Here is an 11,086-nt window from a genome sequence, read left to right as displayed (position 1 = left end):
GCAAAATGCCGGAACGTAAAGTTCTGCTAATTCAGAATCGTTTATAAATTGATCAATAATAATCTTTGTTGCACAATAAACAATCCAAAACTATCAACAACTATCCTCCTTGTAAACGTGGAAGATTTAGAAGGGCAAAAAGGAACTTGCCACTTACCTCGATGGTTGTGGATACTATTTTCTGTTTCTACAAAGAATTGGTGGCTGTTCACAAACGATAACGTAGAGTCCTCAAAAGAGTAAGTTCTTTATATTCGCAATAAAACGTTGAAACGTAAAAGTCTCGGAATTTAACTTTTTTGCAAAAAAAACTAATTTATAGTATTTTCGCAATCGTAAAGCCTACTGACTGCGCCAGATAAATATTTGGAGAATTGAAATCCGTTTTTAAAAACAAAACTTATATTCTAATAACAAAAAAATGATGTTTTTACTACAAGAGTTAGACAGAAACTTAAACTGAAAATAACATCTTTAACAGTTAACTTAAAGTTAAGTGTACAATTCTAAGTAAGGTATCATATTATATTTTATAGTTTTAGCAAATTCTCGGCTTGTAACTCCATGATATTTTTCAACAATCATTTACTGTGATAATTCAATCAGAATTTCTAAAAAACATTTATGGAAATATGAGAATTTTCGAAAATTATTTTGTTATTTTTCGTGAATGAATTATATTGTCAAATGAACACTCTTCGTACATGATGCTCTCTTCTTAGAACCTTGAGATGTATAAATAATAATCATTATTTTCGTGTTCTGGCTCGAGGACTATAATCGCAGTAAGGATTTGACAAAACAAATGAAATGTATTGTAGCAAACAGAATCGAACAGAACATAATATAAGCTGACCAGTGCAGAGACGAAACACCGCATAGTGCATACAACTAACACCACAAATCATTAACTGATGAAAAGGTATAAACCACTATACTAGACGCTCGTTTGTTTTACGTTTCGCAGAAATGCAGTCTGAGGCATATCTGGTACATCTCTATCTATTGATAATTCGTATTGTGGCTTCACTGCTACGAGTTTGAAATTTTTGGAATGATATTCCATTACTTTACCTGACATGTTAATTACTACATTTTGTGAATGTTTGCAATTTGTTAAACGCAAAAATGAGACCTAATATATAATTATTTCAATGCATAACTTGTGAATCTGAGGTTTTATCATGAATTTCATGAACAGATCGATAACATCAATCACGTTATTGAAATATCTTATAAATCCAATGTTAATACGAAGTTTGGTTATTAAATAATGAGACTGTGCGCCTAGAGGGCGCACAAAGCGGTTGAGGTGAAAAACAAGTAGTGCGTTGGATATCTAGATATCTTGTCTATTCACGTCCCAAAACACGTTTCCGTCACTATTATAGTATTTGTGCAGTAACGGTTTGAAACGATCGAACTGAAGATGACTAGCGCCCAGTGCTCTGTGACTGCTTTAACTCCGGAAACAGTGACTAAAATCAACCGAATAACGCGTAAATATCGACGAATGAGTATAATCGCTGTAAACGCCGATAAAGAAAAATTTCACACAAGGAGTAACACATCTGACCCTGACCAAAAGCTCTTGCGAAGGTGATCATTCGAATAAAAATAACCTTTATAATAAAACCCTTGTTCGTAACCAGTCTGATTATTTAATAACCAGATCTCGTTATTTGCTAAAAATATCACTGGATTCGTTTCTTTGTATTCTTTGCTTGAAAAAGGGGAAGATAGAGCTAGTTTGCGATCTATGTAAGCGCGTAATATCAGACTTACAAAAACGAGAAACAACACATCTGTATATATTTAAGATGGTTTTCAGATACCATATTAAACAAAAGAGCAAAAAAAACCAGCTCAAAAATACGCTTCAAGAAAGAATTAACTACAAATAAAAGCGTGGGGTGTTCACTATGATATTTTTAAAATGTTTTGAAAAAAAAAAATAGTAAAATATTATAACGAGTGAACCCAGAACCCAGATTGTCCACCAGCTCACGTTTAAAAAAACTTACTACCAACAAGCTGTTGCTACAATTTTTCTGATTGACAATTATTTAAATTGAAAAATAAAACAAATACAAGCAGTTGGTATACTCCATAATACCCTTTTCTAAACACTTGTTGAGAAGATCTGTTGTAAAGGATCCTCCAATATGAGGATTTTCCACATCTTTCAGAAAGTCAAACAGCAATCATGCTTCACTGACTATGGACAAGGACCATACAAAATGTCGACAAGAACTAATGTAACACAGCTATCAACTTCACGAGTATTGCGCTAGATACTGAGATTATTGCGGCATATGGGATAAATTCCATTAAAACATAAAGCAGAAGCCCGACTAGTATTTCTTTCTCCTTTCTTTGAAACATTATAATCATCTTATCAAGTTAAATCAAGGTTAATCTCATTGGAGCAAACCTGACTAGGTCCATATTAAGAGCGCATCAGGATAACCCATAAATTAATTCTCCATCAGGTTCTTATGGAGTTATACTGACGAGGATCACATTTTTATCATTTCTATATCACGATTCTCACTTGAATTTATTAAATTAAAAAACAAGACCTGGCAAACTCTTAAGCGAATCCCATTTTTCTTGAAGTGACCTATAAATGTCTTGGAATGTCTTGAAGCTTCATTGATTCGGTTTTTCAAATCTTTCGGAGGGGTACTGTCTACAAGACTTGAAATGTAAATTTTCCTTTCAGACCAAGTCATATCAATCCAAAACTGATTGAAGATTTACTGCTTATTTGCTGCTACCTATTGTATTTTAGTTTATTGTTTCCGAAATTTGATAATTACAGAAACGGGTTACTTTTAACGCTTGATCTTGCTTTCCAGCTCCATGTGTCAGGTATTCGCTTTCTTTTGGTCATTACGATCTTGTACACAATCTTCCTTACTAATTTGCTTACTTACCATTCATTTACCTGTATCAAGATATCCATCTCCGTTCTCTTCATACTTACTCTCTGAATTCTGATGAGGACCATGGGAACTAATTCTGAACAGAACCATTTAAGGTAATTTTAATTAGTACTGTAAAAGATAAACCTGATCAAGATCTAATTACTGATCTGGGTTATATCGTCACTAGATCCTTGTCAGGTTATCCTGATCTTTATCTTCTCAGGCTGCGGAAATACCTATCGGGTCTTCACAAAGAAATTTAGAAGAAAATAAGTCCACAATAGTCTGATGAGGACCATGTAAACTAATTCTGATCAGAACCGTTTGAGGTAATTTCAATTAGGAGCGTGAAAGATAAACTTGATCTGAGTTATATCCTCATCAGATCTTTGTCAGGTTATCCTGATCTTTATCACGTTTCGACGTTACTTAACGAAGTGGACATATTTAAAAATAATAATAAAATAATTTCTTGAATATTCTGAATTGACAGAATATTTAAACCGATTCAAGTTGTTTTTTCTAACAATTTACTCAATGTATATACAATCAATAGAAAAATCGATCGCGTGTTGATATCTAATCGTTCAATCCAAGTTAAATTAATTGCTAAAACAGAAACAAGCTGACTTATAACGAATCTAACGTTTTCACTTTTCCAGAGCTCTGTTATTTCAAAAAGTTCATTCGACTCTCTAGCGGATATAATTTCGTTAGTCAAGAACAAGTTTGAACACTTTTATAATTAGTAATTAACTTTGGAAAAGTTTGTTGCAAAACCATAAACTTGTATAACGGATTTCATTAAGTAAGAAGTAGTAATTACTTCATCAAAGGATATGTTAAATGTATTGATAGCTCAAAATTACAATTGTAGAGGAAAGCAATGCTGTTTTTAACATCAGAATCTTGGTAAGAGGGTATAGGAAAATAATAAAAATTCTAAATACAGTAATATTTATGCGGAAAAATTGATTGATAATGATTCTAAGGTGATTATAGATGACATCTCTATCGAATACAACACGTAATATAAGACGGAATACCATAGGATGTAACACCTCTCTTCAAAAGTAGATAAAAAACATATTTATACTATTTGTTTTCATTTGAAACGGAATTGAATTTACATTTTGATGTAAAATGAGCTCCATTCGTGTCTTTACTATTTTCAAATGTGTCTGCGAAAATAGTTTTCCATTCTAAAGCAAAAGATTATTTGAAAACATCAATTTTTCAGATTAATTAGTGATTTACGATAATCCCATCAAGAAAATTGAGGTTTGTTAAATGAATAAATAATTTTCTCACCGTTTCACGCCTGTCAAAATGTTATTCACCTTATTTGTTATAATTCACTCCTTTTCTGTTTCGGCTGTTATTAAATCTCGAGAAATTATTGCTTGAGAGAAGATTTTTATTCAATGAAGAGATAAAACGATAACAAGCATAACAGCAGAAATAATTACCAAGAATAATGAAGAAAAAATTCACCTCGAAGGACCTCCAATGTGGCTTCAAAACTAGAATGAGCACAAACGACTAAACATTATAAAATATTCATTTATATAGATCTGTAGAAAGTATTTGATCAAATGAAGAAAGAAAATACTTATAAATGGTTGTACGGATCTGAAGACAATAGCAATGCATGAAAGTGATAAAAAAATTCAATCTGGAAGCCTGAAGCTTCAAATTATTATAAATAATTATATTTATATTCACAGATAATTCAGGATTATTGTCAAAATTCGATAAAGATCTACTGTATTAATTGAAAATATTAAATAAGAAACAAACAGCATGAAAAGATGAAAGATGTGATGGAAGTATTCAGATAAAATGATAAATAAGAGCTGAGGAGCCAATAAACTAAAAAATAGGAGACGATAGTGAATTATTTGATGCAATGAAAGCATCATTATTTGGGGAAAAACCAAAAAACATTAATAAAGAGATTGTAGACAAGGTAGAAATGCATACTATGCTACAAATGAGATTCCTCATTTGAGGATGAAACAAAGAATGAAGGAAAAATAGTCGCGATTAAATATGAAGAGAACATTTGAGATAGTATGACACATGTAGCAAAGACGAATACAAGGTTTGAATCAAAAATAGTAGTTGAAATTGAAAGATAAAATGAGAAGAAACAGAAGATCAGATAAAAGATTAAAAAGCATGGAGATAAAGGTGTGAGCATAGCAGACAATTAAAAATAATAATGATAAATTGTTCAAAAATATAGAAAAACTATCATTAAACTATGATTTAGAAATTACACAAATATTATGAGTTATAAAATTTAAAACCTAATCTGAAAGATCTTGAGATGAAATTTTAATATTATAATTATCTTAAAACTAGCTGACTCGGCCACGCGTTGCTGTAGTTGAGTGATTTGATTTGAAATAATTCTAATGACAATACAATAGCTCTCTTCTGCTTGTTCATTCAATGAAATTATACTGGCATCGAGTTGTTCTTCACAATTGCCCATAAAATAGATCTGAAGAAATTTTTGATCTTCATTTGGCATTGACATCAATGATCCAATTTTATGATATCATAAATCTTGCTTTGAATGTTGAATGTTGTCTCAAAATTACGACCATCAGATGACAAATCAGAAACTTTTGATGCACCAAACGACATCATTTGAGAGCAAGAATTAAATTTTCGTGTCTTACGGAAAAATAATTTTGATTCATTTGAAATGGCAGAAAGAAGGGATTTCAAAGGTTCAGGTGGAGTAGTTCTCTTAATAACTGTAAGTAAAAAGTAAAAAAAAATATTCGAAGTAATGTATGCAACGAAGACAAAATGAAGAATGATTTTAAAGAAGCGACGTTAAGTAGTATTGGCAAAATAAGACATATATAGTTTGCGGTCTACAAAAATATATCACATCTATGAGGTGCAAAGGACAAAATTTTACAGTCCTCTGTAAAATTTTGTCGCTTAGGGCGCAATCTGTTCCGGACTTATGGAAACTACGATTAATAACAACAATCAACGTTGATGATAAGTTTATTTTACATATATATGCCAACATTCGTGATTATCAGTTGACTCGTTTTTGAGTTCATTCGAAACATACACACTGACACTGAATTTTTATCATTCTTAGTATGTGATGTCTTTTTGGTCACTTTTTATTTGTTGACCCGGCTACTAACATTATGAGTGAGGTTGATGTCCTTAGGTTTTGCTGGGCATCCATTTTGTGGAGGAGGACAGCCAGTATTGTTTATGGTTACATTGCTTCACATCCATTAGGTTTTAATTGCAAAAACTGTTGTTTCAATCTGCTCGATTACTTTTATTATTCAATACAATCCAATTTGCGGTCATTGACATTGATATTTTTGCCCTTTTCACTCACTTTTACCCACGGTAGGAATTCTACTTCCACAATAACCATCGATCTTCGGTCATACTTGTATTTAGAAGGCATTAGTCCAACTAATACGAAAACTGGATTAGATACTCTAACGATTAAATACGATATTAAAGAAAAATCCACAAAATGGTACTAGATGATTTTGGGCTGAAAGTGCGCGAACTAGCATATATATAAGGCATTTCAAAAATGAGAAAGCTGGGCGTGGGAGGGGTGCCCCGTTTGCTCACAATGGAACAAAAACAGCTTCGTGAAGATGTTTCAGTCAAGTGTTTAGCAATGATCCACAGAAATAAAGCCGTTTTATAACCATGGATGAAATGCAGGTTCATCACTTCACAAATGTTGTTTTATCAAGACAATGCACCAGGTCAAAGATCAAACCCAAATCAATTGATTAATGTTTAAATTGCTACCTCAAGCACCCTATTCGCCAGATTTAACCCTCTCGGATTATTTTCTACATGATAATATGGATTAAATGATAAAAATGGTAGAGTAATAGTAATTATATTAAATGATAATATGTCCTTCAGATATAAAACACATAATAGAAGCAGTTTCTCCAGACGTTAAATATTTTTTCTATAGATCTATAGATAACAATCACAGGTTTCTATCACTGACTGTCTCCAACTCTCATTTTACATAGAAACTATTCAACAAAAACAACTTTTTCTAAGCAAAATGAAATTTTGTTTACCTCCAACTTTCACATTATCATTAAGCACTATTTAAAATTGAGGAGATTGTTTTTTGCTTCACCGTAAAAAGCACTTGCGAGAAAGAAATGAGAAAATAGTGGAAAGAGCAGGGATTCCATTAGGTGTGATAATCTTATGCGTCAAGTCCCAAAAGAAAGCATTCCTCACATTAGAGCCATTTTGACCTAAGCCGGTTTTCTCTTCGCTCAAACTAAATAAAAGTCTTATACCCACCTGTTAGTCTGCGAAAAGAATTAAGTTATTTATGAGGCTGGAAAGTTTTTCGACGTTGAGAAGGTGTGGAAACATGATAATGAGATTAACAAAAAATATCTGTTAATAGAGGCTGTCTAATCAAAGATTATTCAGAGTTTTCTCATATAAGCAGTGAGTATAAATTATAATCGATAATAGCTCGTAAAATGCATCAAATGAAGAGATTATTATAGACGAAATCTATGTCAAGATAGTTATTTAGTTATGTCAAGTGTAAGAACTTGGCATTTCGTCATTCAATAATAGTATGTTTGAATAATAAACTTGATGATTTACAATTCCAATTTTCCAATTTTTTTAAACAAATATTCAAATCAGTTAAGTTTAGTTAATGCCCATACCCAAAATCAATACCATCTTTAATATGGAAACAAATGAAAGCTCCATTTAATTTCTATTATTGCTAATCAAAAATTTTAACAATTTTGGTTGTTTCTTTCTTATTAAGAGCTACTAAACTTATTCATTTTTCGAAAAAATGCTTTTCGCCTCTCTAACTAAGCGGTAACATCAAAAATATTCAGTTATCTTCTTATTAAAATGAAATTATATTAAAAATATCTCAAATTTTTTTATTGTACTTTCTCCATCTTCTATATTATTTGCTTTTCTGTATTGTTTGTTTGTTAGTGAGAAGTTATGAATTTTGAGATACTAAAATACCTTGAATCCTTTATAAATTTGCAATAGCTGCAATATTATAATTTCCACCCAATTATTCCCTCTTTATACATTTCTCCAATGCAATAAAAACTGTTTCAATCAAAATGCTTTGGACTCATAAACTCACAACAGTCAAATTTACATAAATGTCTTTTGAAGTTACATTTTTTTGTCACTATATTCATGATGTCAGTTTTTGAAATTAAGTAATGGGATACTTACCAACTGATATTTTAGTTTGGAAAGTGCATTAAATTAACTGACGTATTGAAGTATGAAAAATCATTTTTCCATGTTTCTATTCACAATAAATTTGATCCCAAAGTTTATAAGTCCGATGTTTATAAATTTGCATACACCAGTCGATAAATTATAATTTCGTGTTTAGATTTGGTTCATAAATTTGTTTATTCAACAAATTTACAGGTGCTGAGTACAGTCAAATAATTATATTTTCTCTATCAAATCTGTAAAATGTACAGGGGTGATAGATATGTAAGGACAGAAAAATATACCTACATTAACATGTTCTAGCAACATTTCATTGAAAATATGGAAAATTCGACTTTAAAATCAGATTATTGTATAGTTCTACGGTATGGAACAGCCAAATTTGTCAATAAATAGATGAGAACATGTTGGAGAAAAGGCTTGGACATGTCGATTCGTATTTTTGACTGCACGTTTTTTCAAAAAAATTTTATAGAGTATGTTATGTGACAATTACCAATATTAACTTTATTATTTACAATTGTAAATGTAATTGTTTTCAGATTTCTCACAAAAATTAATATTAACAAAATAAAATAATTATATCTAACCAATTCACTACAATACACTGAATACTCATTTCTTATTTGGATCTTGAGCAAAAACCATTCCAGCGTTCGTTAATGAACTGAAAAAACTACAAAAAACAAATTTTATTTCCGTGCAATAAGAAGCTTCTTTAAATTTAGTGTAATTATAACTGAGGGAATTAATTTTTAAGATATGAAATTTTGAAAATGTCTCTATCACAAAACTTTACGTAGAACGAAGAAAAATCTCAATATAAATTAGGCTGCTATCATTTGGGTATTTGAAGTTACTAAGAGATGAGAGTATAATATTTGTATGCGTATTAAATTTAATTATGGCGGTAATAAAACAGGAATTCAAAAAAGGTTCGTAAAATTTTTATTAATAAATATCCTGGTAAACACGTTTTGCATCCTAGAGTAAAATTGAAAAATAGTTTCGAAAAATTGGACATGTGAAAAATATTTAAAAACCAGGTCAATTTACTAATGAAAGAAAAACTTCATGTACTTCTAGAGATTGAGGAAAAGCTGCATAAAACAAATCGAGAACTTGCCATCGACAATGATTAGAGTAAATCATCTAATTTTAGAGTATTTTATAAAGAACCACCCGTAAAAAAAGTTTGATTGGTTCAAGAGTTAAATAAAGATGATCCTGAGAGAAAACAAGAATTCTGTGAATTGGTGACAGACAGAATGAACGCAGATTTGCTGTTCATGAAAAAATTCTTTTGATGAAGCGATGTTTCCTTTAAACGGAACGGTTAACAAACAGAACTGTAGATATTGGAACAAATAAAATCCTCACTGGATGTGTGAGGCTCAAACTCAATATACTTAGAAAGTTAAAGTTTGAACTGGTACCAATAACAATAAAATTTTTAGCCTTTATTTAGATTAATCTAGATTTTTTTACAACTTTTCACTGCCTACATTACAGAAATTTTTTTCTAATGTTAATCATCCAAAAGAGGTAGATCGATCTATTTACCACCAACAAGATGAAGAAGATCCATCGCATTTTGCACGTACTACCAAATTATTTAAATTTTCCTAATAGGTGGAACGATCCAATGGTAGGCAAGATCCCTTGATTTGACTCCTCGATTATTTATAGGGTTATTTCAAAATCTTAAGTATATTTTAATATACCAAAAATTACTGGAAATCATATCACAAGTTCCTTTATCAAAGGTTTACTTTTTGATAGTATCTCATAGTCTCCATAGTAATTCCCTAGTATTATGAAACAGAAACAACTATTTGTAATCCTGGTTATTATGAACCATATTATGGTTATAAAGTAGTACTTTATATATCTGATTCTTCCATAAAACATTTCAAATTATTTTCTCTCAAACTCTTATGAGAGTTTAAGGGAATATCGAATTGTGCAAGGTTGTTTTATCAATATTTTTACCTTCCTTTTAGAAACTCTACCATTTTCTCGTCGAAGCTTACAGTCTATGTAGCTGCATAATAGCAACTTAAAAGGTGTATATAGTTTGATAATCGATCTGGAATATAGTGATTCATAGCAACTTTGAGAGTTATATTTTTCTAAGAAGTTTATTTCAAATCAAAAATTTAAGCGATGACTCTATCATTTCCATAGTTACTATCAATCAAGATACCAAACTGAATTATATATTGATTCCACTTTCGCTGGTAGTGTCTGCTAGCGACATATTTCCGTTTTTTTCCACTACTCAGTATACTCGTGTTAATATTTGTTCTTGCTGTAAGTAATCAACAATTTGACTGTACCTAATTAGCCAATACACACGTTACCTCTCTAGTATGTAATTTACAAGCTTGATCATTAGTCATGCCAGTAACACACACAAAGGGTAAACAGATTCCGGCTATTTTGATAACAATGTAAAGCGAAGTATTTACTACGGAAATGGAAGGAGAGTTTTCACATCAATTCATGTCTTCAGTCGACCCAAGAATAGAAGAAATCGATGTAAACTTGAGTTTGGTCGATTTTTTTATATAGAGTATGAGAAATAAATAAATTCCTACACTAGTGAACTAAATTGCAGCATTTTTGTATCACATCATACTTTTTAAGTTGATCGATGATTGTTGATGAATAAAGATAACCAGCAAATTATTGGGCAATAATGAATGTAATTTCAAATATTCCCATTTGATGATCGTCCATAATGAATCTTTTTTTAAATTTCTCTGAAATTGCCTGATGAAGCATCTTACTATACTCATAGCTCAATGATTTCCTTTTCTCAGAAAAGAAATCATCATTTTTTAGCAAGTTTAGTTCCTGTATGATTTTTCTCTAGC

The sequence above is a fragment of the Diorhabda carinulata genome, chromosome 6, assembly GCF_026250575.1.
Source record: "Diorhabda carinulata isolate Delta chromosome 6, icDioCari1.1, whole genome shotgun sequence".
NCBI lineage: Eukaryota > Metazoa > Arthropoda > Insecta > Coleoptera > Chrysomelidae > Diorhabda > Diorhabda carinulata.
The sequence above is the reverse complement of the archived record's forward strand: the minus strand, read 5'-3'. Positions refer to the sequence as shown.